At 44.6% G+C, this 20261-nt stretch overlaps 1 long non-coding RNA gene across 1 annotated transcript in view; it reads left to right on the top strand.

Moving 5' to 3' along the window:
* Positions 1-358, top strand: part of LOC122939642 — a 128802-nt gene extending 128444 nt beyond the window's left edge. The window contains exon 3 of the long non-coding RNA XR_006390131.1: positions 123-358. This is a non-coding gene — a long non-coding RNA (uncharacterized LOC122939642). The remainder of the gene's footprint in view (positions 1-122) is intronic.
* The last annotated feature ends 19903 nt before the right edge of the window (positions 359-20261 follow it).

Genomic DNA, 20261 nt, shown 5'->3' with positions numbered 1-20261 from the left:
ATTATGTGGGTAGGTGTATCACATGTTTGAGGAACAATCCAAACACCAATGTAACCAGATTGATTAAAGTCCTAAGTGAAATTGAGGAAAAAGTTGCTTGTAAGTCTCCTTGTCTTCCACAGAAACCAACTCACCCATTCCAAGTGGGAGATATCGTGCTAATAAAGAAATTAAAGAAAGGAAAATTCACAGGAGACTTCACCTACGGACCACCGACTACAGTGGTAGCCGCGACCCGCACAGCAGTACTTACAGAAGAAGCACCTACTTGGATCCACGCCACCAGAGTGAAAATGGTAAAGGAGACACCCCAAAAGGAGGTAATAACGGGGACAGACAGTCCTGACCTTGAAAAAGGACAAAGTCAGGTACTAACTGGAGCAGACAGCTCTGACCTCCACCAGGATGCACACCCTCAATTCTGGAAGATGGCACAGATGGTCCACTTGGACTGTGGGATTACTGACGATACTAATGACTCTGCCGGGGGATAAAAAAGCTGAAGTTGCTATAACTCTGAAAGGTGGAATCACTACCTTCTGGTACAATTCCTCTAGTACTCACGTTGCAACTTACTCCTTCTGTTTATGCAGCATAATGAAGTGCAGTCCTTCCACGAGATGCGGCAACCACTATAAGAATGGACATACCCTCAGAAACAAACAAACCCCCTCAAACCCTGTATCTTAACTTTTAACAATATGAGAGCAATATCTGACCCAACATATGAGGAGGCTCTTGCAGCAGAAACTGGGTTCTCTGATGCCAACCTATGGTTAGAATGGATGAAGTACAATGCAGCTTCAGTAAATAAAAGCAATTGCTATATATGTGGGACCGCTAAGCCTCACCTAGGTACTGTGCCCTTAATATTGCCCTCTAGGAATGTATTTTGCAATTATTCTCAAATTCATCTAGTAACCAGTCTGCATGTGAAGAATGGAAGCAAAAATACCCACTCCTCATAAAAACTCCCTGCCCTGGTGCAGGTATACATATCTATCCTGGTAACTATACCTGCCACAGAGGGGGAGATCAAGGAAGATTCCTGGGTAATTTCACTGAATGATACTGTGCAGCTTACAGTGAAACAGATACCTCCCTCACACAGAATCAAGTATACTCGATTGGAGATGTATATTGGATCTGTGGGGATGGAAAGATAAGATCTAGACTAGAGGGTTCCTGGAAAGGTGAATGTGCCCTTGCTAAAGCCATCATGAACATACACATCTTCACTGAAAATAAAAAAGACACCAACACACATATACACAATATACACAACCGTCGCGCCCTCCCAAAAGGTAGCTTCGACCCACACGTGTATATTGATGCAATCGGGGTCCCAAGAGGGGTCCCTGATGAATTCAAGGGCAGAGGTCAGGTGACAGCAGGATTTGAATCCATAATTCCCCACATAACCATCAACAAAAATGTAGACTGGATCAACTATATTTACTATAATCAACAAAGGTTTGCAAACTACACCAGGCATGCGTTACAGGGTGTAGCAGAACAGTTACAGGCGGATTCCATTATGACATTTCAAAACCGCATGGTACTCGATATGATACTTGCAGAAAGAGGTGGTGTCTGTAAGGTATTGACAGACCCCTCATCATGCTGCACGTTCATACCCAACAACACCAGCCCTAATGGTAAGGTCACACTGGCAATAAAGGAACTCAAGGATTTATCAATTGAGCTTAAAAGAAACTCAGGTATCGATAACCCTTGGGATCAGTATTTTGTCTGGTTCACTACCTGGAAACAGGCACTTGTACAGTTGGGAATCATTACCCTGATAATTATTATAGTAATAGCATTAGTTGCAACATGTATCATACCATGTGTACGGAAACTGATAATGAAAGGAGTATCAAATATGTCATTTTATGAGACTCTGCTGCCTAATCCTGAAGACAACTCACATGAAGGATATAGAAAATATCTGGTGGTATACAGGGAAAAGGGCAAGGGTAAGAACCATATTATCTAAGAAATTTGGTTCTAAGAGGGGATTGAAGAGAAATGTGACTCCATCTTGTCTTCTCTTACATGTACAGAATTGTTATAATATCTCACCCACGCACTCTTTCACATCCCTCCCTCTGTGAGTTAGGAAATGTTTTTGTCTCATTCAGGGTCATTTGGCACAACTGCGTACATTCTTATATGTGATGTATTTCATACCATAAAAGGATGTTCCAGTAGTATCTGTATGAGCACCAATGTTTATCTTTATGATTGGCTTAACGCTGTTGTTGTGCAAACTTTTCTACTGCCTATATAAGGCCAAGCTATAGCATAATAAAGTTAGAGTGTTTCTCAGTAATACTTGTGTGTGTCTGTTCTTAGCAACTGAGAAACATCTCTCCTGACGTCAGTGTCTCAAATCAAGGTTGTCGTAGAGGTCCAGAAAGGTCCAAATCCTCATTCTATAAACTACACCCCTCAAGGTATTCAAAACTGATTTTACAAACTTTGTTAACCCTTTAGGTGTCCCACAAGAATTAATGGAAAATAGGGATACAATTAAAAAATTTCTTTTTTGGCAGATTTTCCATTTTAATAATTTTTTTCCGGTTACAAAGCAAGAGTTAACAGCCAAACTAAACTCAATATTTATGGCCCTGATTCTGTAGTTTACAGAAACACCCCATATGTGGTTGTAAACCGCTGTACGGGCACACGGCAGGGCGCAGAAGGAAAGGAATGCTATACGGTTTTTGGAAGGCAAGTTTTGCTGGACTGGTTTTTTTGACACCATGTCCCATTTGAAGCCCCCCTGATGCACCCCTAGAGTAGAAACTCCATAAAAGTGACCCCATCTAAAAAACTACACCCCTGAAGGTATTCAAAACAGAATTTACAAATGTCGTTAACCCTTTAGGTGTTCCACAAGAGTTATTGGCAAATGTAGATGAATTTTCAGAATTTAAATTTTTGGGCAAATTTTCCATTTTAATCAATTTTTCCCAGTAACAAAGCAAGGGTTAACAGCCAAACAAAACTCAATATTTATGGCCCTGATTCTGTAGTTTACAGAAACATCCCATATGTGGTCGTAAACAGCTGTACGAGCACACGGCAGGGCGCAGAAGGAAAGGAATGCCATACGGTTTTTGGAAGGCAGATTTTGCTGTACTAGTCATGTTTTAGTGTTTCCATAGTCTGAGAGACATAATTTTTTAAGTTTTTGGGTAATTACCTTGCGTAGGGTATGATTTTTGCGGGTTGAGATGACGGTTTTATTTGCATTATTTTGGGGTGCGTGTGACTTTTTGCTCTCTTGCTATTACACTTTTTGTGATGTAAGGTGACAAAAAATGGTTTATTTAGCACAGTTTTAATTTTAAATTTTTTTCGGTGTCCATCTGAGGGTTTAGGTCATGTGATATTTTTATAGAGCTGGTCAATACGGATGCGGCGATACCTAATGTATACCTTTTTTTATTTATGTAAGTTTTACACAATAATATAATTTTTGAAAAAAAAAAATGTTTTAGTGTCTCCATAGTTTTTTAAGTTTTTGGGCGATTATCTTAGGTAGGGTCTCATTTTTTGCGGGATGAGATGACGGTTTGATTGGCACTATTTTGAGGTGCATATGACTTTTTACGGTGTTCATCTGAGAGGTTAGGTCATGTGATTTTTTATAGAGCCGGTCGATACGAACGCGGCGATACCAAATATGATCGGTACTATTTTGGTGGGCAAACACCTTTTTGATCGCTTGCTGTTGTACTTTTTGTGATGTAAGGTGACAATTTTTTTTTTATTTAGCACAGTTTTTATTTTTTATTTTGTATGGTGTTCATCTGAGGGTTTAGGTCATGTGATATGTTTATAGAGGCGGTCGATACGGACGCGGCGATACCTAATATGCATACTTCTTCCCCCCCCCTATTTTTTACCAATCTTTTTTTACTTTATTTGGGGAAAATGACGTTTTTGTTTATTTTTACTTGAAACTTTACATTTTTTGGGGGAAAACTTTTTTTTCACTTTATATTTTGTCACACTTTGGGACTTGAACTTTTGGGGGTATAGTCCTTTACAATGCATTCCAATACTTCTGTATTTGAATGCATTGTCTGTATGAGTAATACTGTGTGCATTACTCATACAGCTTCCGGGGCCTGTGAGATCCAGGGGGCTGGATCTCACAGGCTCTTCACCGGAAAGCAGCGCAGATGCCTCAGGAAGGCATCGCGCTGCCTTCCATGCCATCGGGCCCCACCACAGCCCCATAAGGGCCCGATGGCACTGCTGCCGCCGCCCGCGCCACGAAAAGCCGCAGGTCTGAATTGACCTGCGGTTTGCGGCGATCATTGACACGGGGGGGTCACGGGATCCCCCGCGCATTTAGCCGAGGTGCCTGCTCAATGATTTGAGCAGGCACCTTGTTCCGATCACCGCCCACCGGGCGGCGGTGATTGGAACAACACATGATGTACTGATATGTCATGTGTCCTTAAGGACTCGGGAAACATGCCGTACCGGTACGTCATGTGTCCGTAAGGGGTTAATTCAGGCCTACACTGGTTCAGTCCATGTGAGATACACCCTTTAAATATAGGGGTTTGATTCAGGCATTTGAAATTGAGGCCTAGTCTGGTTCAGATACACCCTTTACATACTGTCTTTGTATTCTATTAATTAAACACCCATTTAGGGCAAGATCCTAAATTCAAGAAATATGAGATCGTCAAATAAGGGACATGGCCCAGGTCAGGGTGCTGCTGGTGGAGCTCCTGTTGCAGGGAGAGGACGTGGTCAATCTGTGCCAGCTACACGCACAAGTGAAACCCCTTCCTCAGGTGCGAGTAGGCGACAGAACCTGCAGCGGTATTTGGTCGGGCCTAACGCGGCTCTACGAATGGTGAGGCCTGAACAAGTACAGGCGATAGTAGATTGGGTTGCTGACAGTGGATCCGGTTCCTTCACATTGTCTCCCACCTAGTCTCCTGCTGAAAGACCACAGTTGGCACCTGCAGCCGATGTCCATCAGTCTTTCACCTCACCCCCTTGCAAATCAGCCAAGCAGTCTGAGCCCCAAGTCATGCAGCAGTCTCTTCTGCTTTTTGACGACTCTGTTAGCAGGGTTTCCCAGGGCCATCCATCTAGCTCTGCACCAGAAGTGTAAAACATTGAGTGCACCGATGCCCAACCACTTATCTTTCAAGATGAGTACATGGGAGGACCATCGCAGCACGTCTCAAGTGATGATGAAACACAGGTGCCAACTGCTGGGGCTTTCGAAAGTGTGCAGATCGACCAGAAAGGCAGGGGTGAAGACTGGGTGAAAGATGATGTGGAGGACGATGAGGTCCTCGACCCCACATGGAATCAAGGTCATGCGAGTGACCTATGTATTTCGGAGGAAGAGGCGGTGGTCGCACAGAGCTACCAGCACAGCAGAATCGGGAGCAGGGTGCAAAAGCGGTGCTGCCATCCTCTAGACAGTACGCCTGCTACTGCCCACCGCAGCAAGGGACCAAGCACACCACGGCCAGCTCCAAGAAGTCCCCTGGCGTGGCAGTTCTTTACGAGGCAGTTCTGACGACAAGACACGAGTGGTTTGCACTCTGTGCAATCAAAGCCTGAAGCGAGGCATAAACGTTCTCAACCTGAATGACCGGGCATTTAAGTGCAAAGCACGAGCTGCAGTGGAGTAGACACCTCAAAAACCATCAAAGGTGTCTGGCTACTCCTGCTTCCTCATCTGCTGCAGTCTCGGCCTCTTCATCCGCCTCTGGAGTGACAGTGCCACCTGCCACCCCGCAAACAGAGGATCTGCCAGCAACACCAACACCTGGGTCACCAAGCATCTCCACAATATCCCATGGAAGCTTTCAGCTCTCCATCTCCCAAACACTGTAGAGGAAGTACCCCCCTACCCACCCGCGATCCCTAGCCCTGAATGCCAGCATTTATAAATTACTGGCCTTTGAAATGCTGTCATTCCGTCTGGTGGAGATGTATAGTCTTATGGCGGTGGCTGTCCCACAGTACGTCGTGCCCAGCCGCCACTACTTTTCAAGGCGAGCCATCCCTTCCCTGCACAACCAAGTAGGGGACAAAATCAGGTGTGCACTGCCTGATGCACTTGACTACGGATACGTGGACCAGTAAGCACGGTCAGGGACGTTATATCTCCATAACAGCACACTGGGTAAATGCAGTGGCGGCTGGGCCTGAGGCGGATAGCAGTTTGGCGCATGTCCTTCCACCACTGAGGATTGCAGGGAGTTTCAGTTTGCCTCCTGTTGGTTCCTCCTCCTACTATGCTTCCTCATCCTCTACCAGCTCCTCATCTGGTCAGCATAACACCTTCACCCCCAACTTCAGCACAGCCAAGGGTAAACTACAGCAGGCAGTTTTAAAACTTATCTGTTTGGGGGACAAACCGCACACCGCGCAGGAGATATGGACGGGCCTTGAACAACAGACCGATGAGTGGTTTGTGCCAGTCAGCCTCAAGCCCGGCCTGGTGGTGTGCGATAATGGGCGAAATCTCGTAGCAGCTCTGGGACTAGCCGGTTTGACGCACATCCCTTGCCCGGTGCATGTGCTGAATTTGGTGGTGCAGAGATTCCGCCTGTCAGCACTGCAGCGTAACTTCGGGCCTTCCCACTCACCGCCTCATATGCGACGTGCCCACAAGGTGGAATACCACTTTGCACATGCTGGCCATACTGCGAGCAGCAGCAGGCTATAGTGGAGCACCACTTCACCACCAATGACTGGGCCTCCATGTGAGACCTGTGTTCATTGTTGCGCTGTTTCAAGTACTCCACCAATATGGCCAGTGCCGATAACGCCGTTCTCAGCGTTACTATCCCACTTCTATGCCTCCTTGAAAAAAACGCTCCTGGCGATGATGGAAGAGTATGTGGCACATGAAGAGAAGGAGGAAGAGGGATCATTTCGTAGTCATTCCCAAGTGGCTCCGAGGGTGGGTTCCTGCACCCACAAACCCAAGGTACACAATTGTCCAGCCAGGGCACAGTTCTGGAGGATGAGGAGGTGGAGGATGAGGAACCATGTTCACAGCAGGGTGGCACCCAGACTAGCTCATGGCCATCACTGGTGCGTGGCTGGGGGGATTCAGAGGACACAGATGATACACCTCCCACAGAGGACAGCTTGTTGTTGCCTCTATGCAGCCAGGCACACATGAGCGATTACATGCTGCAGTGTCTCCGCAACGACCGCCAAGTTGCCCACATTCTAACTTGTGCTGATTACTGGGTGGCCACGCTGCTGGATCCCCATTACAAGGACAACATACTGTCCTTAATTCCATCACTGGAGCGTGAACGTAAGATGCGTGAGTACAAGTGCACGCTGGTAGATGCGCTGCTGGTGGAATTCTCACCTGACAGCGGGGGCACAGTGGAAGCACAAGAGAAGGCAGAGGACGAGGTCGCCAACGCAGCTGGGGCACCGCCAGCACCTCAGAAGGCATGGATGATATGGAACGTCTTAGCAGGAGGCAGCATTTCACCAACATGGTGGAGCAGTATGTGTGCACACTCCTACATGTACTGAATGACGGGTCTGCCCCCTTCAACTTCTGGGTCTCCAAATTGGGCACATGCCGAGCTTGCCCTTTACGCCTTGGAGGTGCTGGCCTGCCCTTCAGCCAGTGTATTATCTGAACGTGTGTTTAGCACTGCAAGGGGCTTCATTACAGACAACCGCAGCCGCCTGTCCACAGCCAATGTGGACAAGCTCACGTTCATTAAAATGAACCAGGCATGGATCCCTCACTTGTCCGTACCTTGTGCAGAATAGACATGTATACCGGCACTAACCAGCCATTGTTATACTGCAGTGCAACTGCTCATTCTTGTTTTTTGGATATTTCACACTCTTTTAGAGTGTACCATAATTTAAAAAAAATATATTAAAACCAAAAACCTGTGTTGGCTACCTCGTCCTCCTCCACCGCCGCTTCCACCTACAGGTCCTTCTAAAAAAATTAGCATATTGTGATAAAGTTCATTATTTTCTGTAATGTACTGATAAACATTAGACTTTCATATATTTTAGATTCATTACACACCAACTGAAGTAGTTCAAGCCTTTTATTGTTTTAATATTGATGATTTTGGCATACAGCTCATGAAAACCCAAATTTCCTATCTCAAAAAATTAGCATATTTCATCCGACCAATAAAAGAAAAGTGTTTTTAATACAAAAAAAAGTCAACCTTCAAATAATTATGTTCAGTTCTGCCCTCAATACTTGGTCGGGAATCCTTTTGCAGAAATGACTGCTTCAATGTGGCATGGCATGGAGGCAATCAGCCTGTGGCACTGCTGAGGTGTTATGGAGGCCCAGGATGCTTCGATAGCGGCCTTAAGCTCATCCAGAGTGTTGGGTCTTGCGTCTCTCAACTTTCTCTTCCCAATATCCCACAGATTCTCTATGGGGTTCAGGTCAGGAGAGTTGGCAGGCCAATTGAGCACAGTAATACCATGGTCAGTAAACCATTTACCAGTGGTTTTGGCACTGTGAGCAGGTGCCAGGTCGTGCTGGAAAATGAAATTTTCATCTCCATAAAGCTTTTCAGCAGATGGAAGCATGAAGTGCTCCAAAATCTCCTGATAGCTAGCTGCATTGACCCTGCCCTTGATAAAACACAGTGGACCAACACCAGCAGCTGACATGGCACCCCAGACCATCACTGACTGTGGGTACTTGACACTGGACTTCAGGCATTTTGGCATTTCCCTCTCCCCAGTCTTCCACCAGACTCTGGCACCTTGATTTCCGAATGACATGCAACAGTCCAGTGCTGCTTCTCTGTAGCCCAGGTCAGGCGCTTTTGCCGCTGTTTCTGGTTCAAAAGTGGCTTGACCTGGGGAATGCGGCACCTGTAGCCCATTTCCTGCACACGCCTGTACACAGTGGCTCTGGATGTTTCTACTCCAGACTCAGTCCACTGCTTCCGCAGGTCCCCCAAGGTCTGGAATCAGTCCTTCTCCACAATCTTCCTCAGGGTCCGGTCACCTCTTCTCGTTGTGCAGCGTTTTCTGCCACACTTTTTCCTTCCCACCGACTTCCCACTGAGGTGCCTTGATACACCACTCTGGGAACAGCCTATTCGTTCAGAAATTTCTTTCTGTGTCTTACCCTCTTGCTTGAGGGTGTCAATGATGGCCTTCTGGACAGCAGTCAGGTCGGCAGTCTTACCCATGATTGCGGTTTTGAGTAATGAACCAGGCTGGGAGTTTTTAAAAGCCTCAGGAATCTTTTGCAGGTGTTTAGAGTTAATTAGTTGATTCAGATGATTAGGTTTATAGCTCGTTTGGAGAACCTTTTAATGATATGCTAATTTTTTTAGATAGGAATTTTGGGTTTTCATGAGCTGTATGCCAAAATCATCAATATTAAAACAATAAAAGGCTTGAACTACTTCAGTTGGTGTGTAATGAATCTAAAATATATGAAAGTCTAATGTTTATCAGTACATTACAGAAAATAATGAACTTTATCACAATATGCTAATTTTTTTAGAAGGACCTGTACACCGCTACGTCCACCGCCTCCCCAAACTCCTACTCCATATGGAACTCCACCTCATAAATCATGTACGTATTTTATATCATTTCACTACTTTGTCATTTACATTTTTGGGTGAAATTCACCAATTTTTGGATGTATAGTACCACTGCTATACCTAGTAGGCCGGTTAAAAAAATAAAATAATTGTCATTTACATTTTTGGGTGAAATTAACCAATTTTCGGGTGTATAGTACCACTGCTATACCTAGTAGGCCGGTTAAAAAAAAAAAATAATTGTCATTCATATTTTAGGGTGAAATTCACCAATTTTGGTGTGTATAGTACCACTGCTATACCTAGTAGACCGTTAAAAAAATTGTCAGTTATATATTCTGGTGAAATTCACCAATTTTTGGGTGTAATATACCCCTCCTCTACCTAGTTGACAGCTTAATAAATTTTTATAATTTTTTGGGTTGCAAGTTACATTCTTGGGTTGACATTATACAATTTTAGACGTGAATAAACCCCAGCTCTGCATAGGTGACAGGGAATAAAATTTTATAAATCATTCAGTAATTAATGCGCGTCTCATCCTTTCATTCAATGCTTAAACTTTGAAAAGTTGTCACACTTTTATGCTTTAATAATTTCTCCCATATTTCAACTCTATAATACAAACCGGATTCCAAAAAAGTTGGGACACTAAAAATATTGTGAATAAAAACTGAATACAATGATGTGGAGATGGCAAATGTCAATATTTTATTTGTAATAGAACGTAGATGACAGATCAAACGTTTAATCCGAATAAATGTATCATTTTAAAGGAAAAATACGTTGATTCAAATTTTCACGGTGTCAACAAATCCCCAAAAAGTTGGGACAAGTAGCAATAAGAGGCTGGAAAAAGTAAATTTGAGCATAACGAAGAGCTGGAAGACCAATTAACACTAATTAGGTCAACTGGCAACATGATTGGGTATAAAAAGAGCTTCTCAGAGTGGCAGTGTCTCTCAGAAGCCAAGATGGGTAGAGGATCATCAATTCCCACAATGTTGCGCAGAATGATAGTAGAGCAATATCAGAAAGGTGTTACCCAGCGAAAAATTGCAAAGACTTTGCATCTATCATCATCAACTGTGCATAACATCATCCGAAGATTCAGAGAATCTGGAACAATCTCTGTGCGTAAGGGTCAAGGCCGTAAAACCATACTGGATGCCCATGATCTCCGGGCCCTTAAACGACACTGCACCACAAAACAGGAATGCTACTGTAAAGGAAATCACAGAATGGGCTCAGGAATACTTCCAGAAACCATGGTCAGTGAACACAATCCACCGTACCATCCACCGTTGCCAGCTGAAACTCTACAGTGCAAAGAAGAAGCCATTTCTAAGCAAGATCCACAAGCTCAGGCGTTTTCACTGGGCCAGGGATCATTTAAAATGGAGTGTGGCAAAATGGAAGACTGTTCTGTGGTCAGACGAGTCACGATTCGAAGTTCTTTTTGGAAATCTGGGACGCCATGTCATCCGGACCAAAGAGGACAAGGACAACCCAAGTTGTTATCAGTGCTCAGTTCAGAAGCCTGCATCTCTGATGGTATGGGGTTGCATGAGTTGCGTGTGGCATGGGCAGCTTGCATGTCTGGAAAGGCACCATCAATCCCATCCAGACGTCATCTCTTTCAGGGAAGACCCTGCATTTTTCAACAAGATAATGCCAGACCACATTCTGCATCAATCACAACATCATGGCTGCGTAGGAGAAGGATCCGGGTACTGAAATGGCCAGTCTGCAGTCCAGATCTTTCACCTATAGAGAACATTTGGCGCATCATAAAGAGGAAGGTGCAACAAAGAAGGCCCAAGACGATTGAACAGTTAGAGGCCTGTAGTAGACAAGAATGGGCGAGCATTCCTATTTCTAAACTTGAGAAACTGGTCTCCTCGGTCCCCAGACGTCTGTTGAGTGTTGTAAAAAGAAGGGGAGATGCCACACAGTGGTGAAAATGGCCTTGTCCCAACGTTTTGGGGATTTGTTGACACCATGAAATTCTGATTCAACATATTTTTCCCTTAAAATGATACATTTTCTCAGTTTAAACTTTTATTCCGTGATTTATGTTCTATTTTGAATAAAATATTAGAAGTTGGCACCTCCACATCATTGCATTCATTTTTTTATTAACGATTTGTATAGTGTCCCAACTTTTTGGGAATCCGGTATGTATTAAATTTGAAAAAATGAATCCTCCCTTGGATGTAGTCTCTCTTTCTCATGCTCCCTCTCTGGCCTGGAACCCTGATTCCCCACCACCTGTGATCACCATGATAGGCGCATAAAAGAACATCGAAAGTTTATAGAGCAGATATCAAATTGGATTGTGAACATCACGGGGACGTGCGACATGGTGGGGCAGTAAGTGTGCACACACGTACACAAACTGACTGACAGGGGTCAGCCCCTGCAACTTCTGGGTCTCCAAATTGGGCACATGGCCTGAGCTTGCCCTTTACCCCTTGGAGATGCTGGTCTGCCCTGCAGCCAGTGTATTGTCTGAACGTGTGTTTAGCACGATTGGAGGGGGGTTATCACAGGTTATATTTCCCAATGTTTTGGGGTGTACCCTAATTTTAAAAATAAAATTTAAAACCAAAGACCAGTGTAGGCTACCTCCTCCTCCACTGCTGCTTCCACGTACACCGCCTCATCAACCTCCTACTCCATATGGACCTATTTTATGTTATTTAAAGTCATTTCCCTATGCCATTTGCAGCCCTCTAGCCCTTTCAATTACATTTTCACAGCCATTTTAGTGCTCATAAGTTTGGGTCCCCATTGACTTCAATGGGGTTCAGGGTCAAGTTCGGGTTCCGAACACGATCTTTTTTTCTCAAGTTCGGCCGAACCCGAACCTCCAGGTGTCCGCTCAACTCTACACCTGAGACTTTTTTCCAGGGTGCGGGTGCCCTCAGAGGGCTCTTGTGCTATAGGTTCGCCACCACTGAACTAGCCTGTTATAGCAATGCAGGTGCTGTCCACTAGTGATGAGCAGCAGGGGCAATATTCGAATTTGCAATAGTTTGTGAATATTTAATAGAATATTTGTCGAATATTCGCGAATTTGAATATTCATTATATTCAACTTTTTTTTTTTTTTTTTTACTCGAAAATTGGCAAGGTTATGATTGCATAATATGTGTATCTCAATATAGGTGTGGGTCAAAAACTAATATATAGCGCTATATATTTGTTTTTCAAATATTCGTCATTATTTCCATCTGAACACATGATTCCTCCCTACTTATTGCTTGTGGGCCAAAGAGTCATTGGCCCAAAAGCAATTTAGAGGGCTTCTGTCAGCCCACTAAACCTTTTTTTTGTTTTGTTTAATAATAATCCCTACACTGCGAGCTCTGCATACATAAGCTAAATAATCATTTTGGTTCAGTAGAATTTGATAAAAAGCTATTTTTATAATATGTAAATTACCTTGCTACCAGCAAGTAGGGCGGCTACTTGCTGGTAGCAGCCGCATCCTCCGATCCTAATGACGCCCCCTCCGCATTGTGATTGACAGGGCCAGGGAACGGAATCGTTCTCTGCTGGCCCTGTTTGAATTCCAAATCTCGCGCCTGCGCCGTACCTGTCTTTAATCGGCGGATCTACACCCGGCGCAGGCGCATTGAGGATGGAGCGGCCGAGAGAGCGCCTCTCAGTGCGCCTGCGCCGATTAAAGACAGGTACGGCGCAGGCGCGAGATTTGGAATTCAAACAGGGCCAGCAGAGAACGATTCCGTTCCCTGGCCCTGTCAATCACAATGCGGAGGGGGCGTCATTAGGATCGGAGGATGCGGCTGCTACCAGCAAGTAGCCGCCCTACTTGCTGGTAGCAAGGTAATTTACATATTATAAAAATAGCTTTTTATCAAATTCTACTGAACCAAATGATTATTTAGCTTATGTATGCAGAGCTCGCAGTAAAGGGATTATTATTATTAAACAAAAACAAAAAACGGTTTAGTGGGCTGACAGAAGCCCTTTAAGCAGGGAGGAATCATGACTTGAGATGGAAAAAAATGACAAATATTCAAAAAAAGAAAATATAGCACCATATTCGAAATATTTGCGAATTCTCGAAGTTGCGATATTAGAGATAAATATTTGCGCTCAACACTATTGTCCACCATTTTGCCTTGCATGGCACTCAGTAGACGTACCAATGTAATGTAAAGTGATGAACTTACAGGATATGAATTAATTTCTATAGAGACTAGAAAGTACAGAAATGCACAAGTAGGGGTGGCGGGGATCCTAATGAATTCATCACCATAATTTTGTATATTGTGTGGTTCTAGTTAAAGGGAGTCTGTCGCCAGATTTTTACCTTATAGACCGCTTACATAGCGCTCTAGAATAGCAGTCTATGATTCCAATGGTACCTTTGATGTTTTCTTGTGAAGTTCCCCCAAGGCAAAAACTGACTTTTATTCATATGTAAATTAGGGCTCGCAAGTGCCCAGGGGCGGCGTTCACCTTGTTAGTGCCCGGGCTGTTCTGCCTCTTTTCGTCATATCCCCGGCCAGCCTCTTCCTCTGCCTGCTCGGCTCTTCCTTTGCGTCCTCCTTCTGAGCATGCGCAGACTGCAGAAACTGATTAGTTTTTCCGGAACACTCGGGGCCGGATCCGGCACTAATGCCTTTCAATGGGAAAAAAATGCCGGATGCAGCATTCAGGCAACTGTTTCTGGAATTTTGGATGGAGATAAAACTGCAGCATGCTGCGGAATTATCTCTGTCCTGAAAAGGCAAAAAGACTGAACTGAAGACATCCTGAACGGAATGCTCTCCATTCAGAATGCATGGGGTTGAAACTGATCAGTTATTTTCCGGTATTGAGCCCCTAAGACGGAACTCAGTGCTGGAAAAGAATAACGCTAGTGTGAAAGTACCCTACGTCAGTGGGCGCAGGATCTGGATTTTTCGTGTCCCAAAAAAACGGATCTGTCACCATTGACTAGTTTTTGGTGCCGGAGCTGGCTTCTTCAGTTTCCCATGCCGCACAGAGATTTTCTGTCCGGCATGGAAACGCAACAAACCAGAACGGAATGCATTCTGGTGCACTGGGTTCCAGTTTGTTCAGTTTTGTCCCTACTGGCAAGCTTCTGGTTTTGTGCGGTAGCCTTATCTCTTTTGAGGATCCATTCCTTGTTTTAGCTCACCATCACTGATGGAAACCACTGAGGTGTGAAAGAAACTGGTCAATTGAATGGCGCCTTGCATCCCTGGGGGCTCATTTCCACAAAGCTATTCCCCCGTGGAAGTTACACAATCGATGATGTCATACGTGGGCCATGTGTTTTCAGAACCGCATCGTGTGGATTAGGTGTTCTTTGAACACGGAGAGCTTTACATGACACATTGACATGTAGCTGGAGCATTGTCATCCTGCATGTCCGTGTAGGTGGCTTCCTCAGCCTAGCCCCGTGGAAGCCGCGGCATTCATCTTCCCTGTCTCGCCCATAGCTAGCTTGTAGTTGCTTGGCTCCTCCTTTAGCCTTGCTCACCATTTAGCGAAAAGGGGCGGTGGTACGGCGTATCTTCTCCAATGGAGAGAAGCGGCTTCTCCTCCTCAGCAGCAGCAGTACCAGGACACAAGAAGCATCTTATCACGTCTTCATCTCACGACACCGACGGCAGTAGCAGAAAGACAAAAACCCTACGCCCTGGAAGTAAGCCCATAGTCGTTTCTCGCCTATTCCGTCTGGAGGATAAAACCAGAAGATCATCCGGGAGAGACAAACCAGAAGGCGGGATGGAAAGGTGTGGATTGCTGTAAGGAGCGCAGCAAGAGGGGGGATGCTGCTTCTGCATCTCTGCAAGGTCAGGATCGCCCTGTGAGACGGAGCAGCCACCATCAGCCTTGGCATTAGCGGCAGCTGTGGAGGTCCTCTCATCTCGCCTTCTGCTTGCTCAACACCTAGGAGAAGCTTCTGAATCTGCGGCCTTCGGTAAGGGAAATAGTCGGTGATGGCTCCTTTCATCTTTGTTATCGGCTGTTGGGGGCGGGCAGTCGTGTAAAATAACCTGCTAATATTGCCTTGCAGTGCGCCCAGCGTGTACACGGTTCAGTATGGTTAACAGTGATGGGTATGGTGGTGGTTTTATGTGTCATGGACGTGCCAACAAGCAGGGGTTACTAGGCTGGGGTGAGGCAGGAGCATCCTGTGAGGGCGGCGATGGCTTATCTTTCTTTTTTTTTTTTATCGATTTGTGGAAAACGCCCCTCCCCCCCTTCAAAATGAAAATATTGAAGGTGCAGAAGAGGAGGGGATGGAGCCAATTGTTCCGAAAAACGGGCAAACATGTACAGAGATGAGAAAATCAGAAAGGAGGTCTGTTTTATTGCTATAAAATGACAGCAAAACCAAACCTGCTGTCAAAATATAGGTCACCAGAGCACAATAATGTATAAGGTCGTGAGAGAAATGTGCCTTCCTTCTGCCATATTGGCAATTAAAAAACCCAACCCTATCAGCAGATTTTCTGATCTGAGTGGTCACTTGTGGTGGTTCATTGTACTGAAGACCAGTTCTCTGCAAACAGTAATTTGGTGTTTGTTCAGTGGCCTCTGGTGCTTCACCACTTCCTCAAAATGATGGCTGCTGCATTGCTGCCCCTGCCTAGCCATGGCATGCAGCCCTTCATCTCCTGTAGATTGTGGTGTTTCCTACCCTAGGACATGTAGAACTTGCAGAGCGGAAATCCACCGGCTGAAGGGGCTTTATGTCAGATGGCCTAGAAAAGTGTAAGTATACATAGGGATACTTGTTTAATGCGTTTGCTGTATGCACAGGGAAAGCTTCTGGCACATTCATGTCACATCTCCACAGGCTTCAATTCGCCGGCCTAAACAGTGCCCTTTTAGCCTATGTTGGGTTGGTATGCCAGATTTTTGAGTATGGAATAATGACAGCCAGTCATTAAAATACAGTATATACCATTTGGTATGTTTTTACAATGGAAGCCGCAGGGCATGAAAATTGAAATCTGTCTTCTAGTATGTGAAGATGCCATAGGTGGTGAGGAGCTGCTCCTTGGAAGAAGCCAGTTTGCCAGTATCCTGGATTAATTGCCATCCTGCAGCCTGGGTACATCATCACAAAACACCTCCAGCGGCACCTGGCACAGGTGTAGTGAAACAAGGTGCAGGTGTATCTTCTGCGCATGCGTGGATACCACTTGAAGTGGCTTGTGAAAATGTACCTGTCTATCAAGGCAGGAGGCAGACCAGCAAGCATGACTCTTTCAAGGTGCGGCTCCTCCCCATTACTTCTTGCATGGATCTGGAATGCAGCATTCAAACTACTTTTCATGACATCCCAAATTACTCACAATACACAAGTCCATCGTTGTGAAGCTGTCACTGTCCTGGATAACAGGTTGGGGGCCTAAATCCTAATGATAGGGTCTCTTTTATCCAGCATCAATTGGACTTTATTGGTGTCATGTTAAAGGGATGGTTTCTGTATGTTTACCTCTCCACATGTGCATGTGAACAGTACATAGAAACACTCAAAGGGGTTGTTTCATCTCAACATTGATGACATTTCACTAGGATATTACCAACTTGTATTGCTAGGATATGCATTACCTTTTGAATAGTGGGGGCCTGACCTCCTGATTACGCACCGATCCTGAGAATTAACGGACTCTGTTTCTAGCTTAGTATAGCTCTGTGGGCCCTTCACTGTCTTTCATTGCATATCAGTGCCCCTGCGGAAGGGCCCTATTGGGGTTTTATGTGCTGAATGATCTTTTTGTATTTTTCTTCATATGCTTAGAAAGAAGAATAGGGTGACACCATTTCATACTTAGAGGTTTTCGAGCTTCTGGATATATTTGTGGCCTATCCAGTAGTTAGGCCATCAATATCAGATTGGTGTGGGTCCGACTCTCAGCATCCACTGATCAGCTGTTTAAGGAGAGATGACATTAGTCTGCCCCACTTATCTCAGTGTGCTTAAAGAAGATATTTAAAATAAAGAATGTTTTTTGCTGATTGAGTCGAGAGGTAGGTTTTAAGCTTGGTTCTTAAGGTCACTAATTCTTCTTGAAGGGGGAAGGATTTAGATCTCTTTTGAATTCTTTCAACTGCTGCAATCTGTTGCAGAATGCTGTCCACTTCCTTCTGTTTATCTTTTTTGTATTTAGAACCCAGAGCTATGAAGATCCCTCTAATAAAGGTTTTGAGGGCCTCCCAGACTATCAGAGCCTCTACTTCTTTCCCTGCATTTACCTAAAAAAAACTCTTTTAGATGCTTCCTTACTTTCTGGCGAACAGATTCATTGCTGAGGAGGGACTCATTTAACCTCCTTGACCAGTCTTCCTTGGGTAGTTGATTCATGGAACTTGTGATGTAACAGGGCGCATTATCTGAGATGGCGACGTTCCCTATAGTCGCTGTGCAAACTTCCATTAGGGCTGCCTTTAAAATCTATATATGGTCTAATCTTTGAAATGAGCCATGCATAGCGGACCTAAATGTGTAGTCCCTAGCTTGAGGGTGCATCTGTCTCCATACATCTACCAACCCCATTTCCTGTAATTTAGTGTGAAGCTTCCCTGAGGGCTTTCTGTGTTTGGTGAGATTGTTGTGAGGAGAAATCCAAAAATGGGTTCAATACCAAATTTAGATCCCCACCCAGAATAATCTGGCCCTCAGCGAACAGTTTCAGGGTTTCTAATACTTGCAATAGCCAGGGTATTTGATTTGTGTTTGGGACATATATATTTGCTAGACAGTGTATTTACTTGAAGCTATAGAGCCTTTAAGAAAGAGAACCCTACCTATAGCATCGGAGTACTGCTCAGTAACCTGGAATGGGATAGATTTATGGACCGCTGTTGTCACTCCTTTTGAATGTGATGTTTCCTGACAGCTGGGGAACCACTGATTAAAGTAGCAGTTGGGGAGTTTCGGCACAAGTTATGTCCCTCCTGAAATGGATTTCCTGCAAGAAGTTATATTCAATCAAAGCACTTCCCTGTGTGCAGATAATAGGCTGAGGAATGAGGAAAAAGTTACTCACTCTTCAGAAGCATCTTCAATATATTTGTAGCTTTATTCTTCTTGATAAAAGACATATATGGCTCACAGGCACTTTTTGTTCAGAGGACGCTGAGCTGTACCACACTAATTCATGCGCGACGTCCCCTTACCTACGCATGAGCCCCGAAACATCGCGCATGAACTAGTGTGGTACAGCTCAGTGTCCTTTGAACAAAAAGTGCCTGTGAGCCATATATGTCTTTTATCAAGAACAATAAAGCTACAAATATATTGAAGATACTTCTGAAGCGTGAGTAACTTTTTCCTGCAAGAAAGCAATGCTGGTCTTAAGTTTACATAGTAGGAAATTATGTCTCTTGTTGGGTGAGTTTAGACCCTTTAAATCGAAAGTGGTGACCACTATATCCGCTGTATCTCCCCGTGCCAGTCCGACTCTAAAGAGTGGTAATGGAGTCGAGTGGGGGGGGGGGGGGGGGAAATCGAGTATACCCAGACATGTAGTGCGCCCCAGTCCACCAATGAGAACAGTACCAAGTTGTGGGCATATATAGGAAACCACTTAAGTATGAATAAGAGAAAAATAAAATGGAGTATAGAAGTAAAAACAAAGGTACAACCTGCTAAGCTGAATATACAGCCGGTTCTATGTATGGGGATCATATGAAACCTCCCAGTATATATTAAGTCAGGCTCATCAACTACTCTCGCTGGTGGGGATGAGGATGAGGGTGGGGTAATATTTAGAGATAAAAGACAGTTTATAACATACCCCTCTGCAAAGAAAAAAATGAAACGAAATCCGCTAACATTTGTTAACTAAACCAACAATATATTAATATGTGTCTATTGCGCCTTATGCAAAACCAGAGCTGATGGACCTTAAGCTGCTCTGTTTACTGAAGTCCCATAACGACCTATTAGAGACGAGAGAAGACTGATCTTGGTGGATTCCTGCCCATCAGGTGATTGGGTTCACCGACCTGGAAGATATCTTCTTAAGTCTCGATGATGGGTGCTTGCGTGCTACATTCCATGGCTCAACTTTAGGGAGTTGGGGAAGGTCTTCTCATCCAACATCGGTAGCCATGATTGTATAGTCACCGATGGTATCTCCAGCACACTCCAAACTTTCTCAAAATTTTCTGGTGTGTGTACTGTATGTCTCCGACCGTTAATCCAAATAGCCAGCCCGAATGGAAAGAGACATGTGTACTGTAGATTTTTTGATCTGAGGACCTCCAATAATGGCCGAAGTATTCAGAGTTTTGCCAGAGTTGCCAGAGCAATGTCCTGATAGAAATGCAAGGTGGAGTCAGCATAATGTATAGGCTGTTTTTCTCTGGCTGCCGTCAGTATTTGTGAAGTGTCTACAAAGGATAGTAGATCACAGATAATATCTCGCAGCGGCTCCCCCTGCTTGAGCCTGGGGCGTAGCGCCCTATGTATGCGTTCAATAACTATTCCCGCTGCTCTGTCTTGGCCGAGCAGGTCACCAAAAATCTCCTGTGCTACTTTCAGAAGAGACTCCGGAGCAAATTGTTCAGGTAGGCCTTTGATTCTAATATTTTTCCTCCAACTTCGATTTTCTTGATCTTCCATCAGCAATAGGGCTTTGTTAACGAATTCAGTGTGTTGCGAAGAGCGCGTTGCCACTGTGT

The sequence above is a fragment of the Bufo gargarizans genome, chromosome 5 (assembly GCF_014858855.1).
Source record: "Bufo gargarizans isolate SCDJY-AF-19 chromosome 5, ASM1485885v1, whole genome shotgun sequence".
NCBI lineage: Eukaryota > Metazoa > Chordata > Amphibia > Anura > Bufonidae > Bufo > Bufo gargarizans.
Note: the sequence above shows the minus strand (reverse complement) of the source record. Positions and strands in the feature narration are given on the sequence as shown.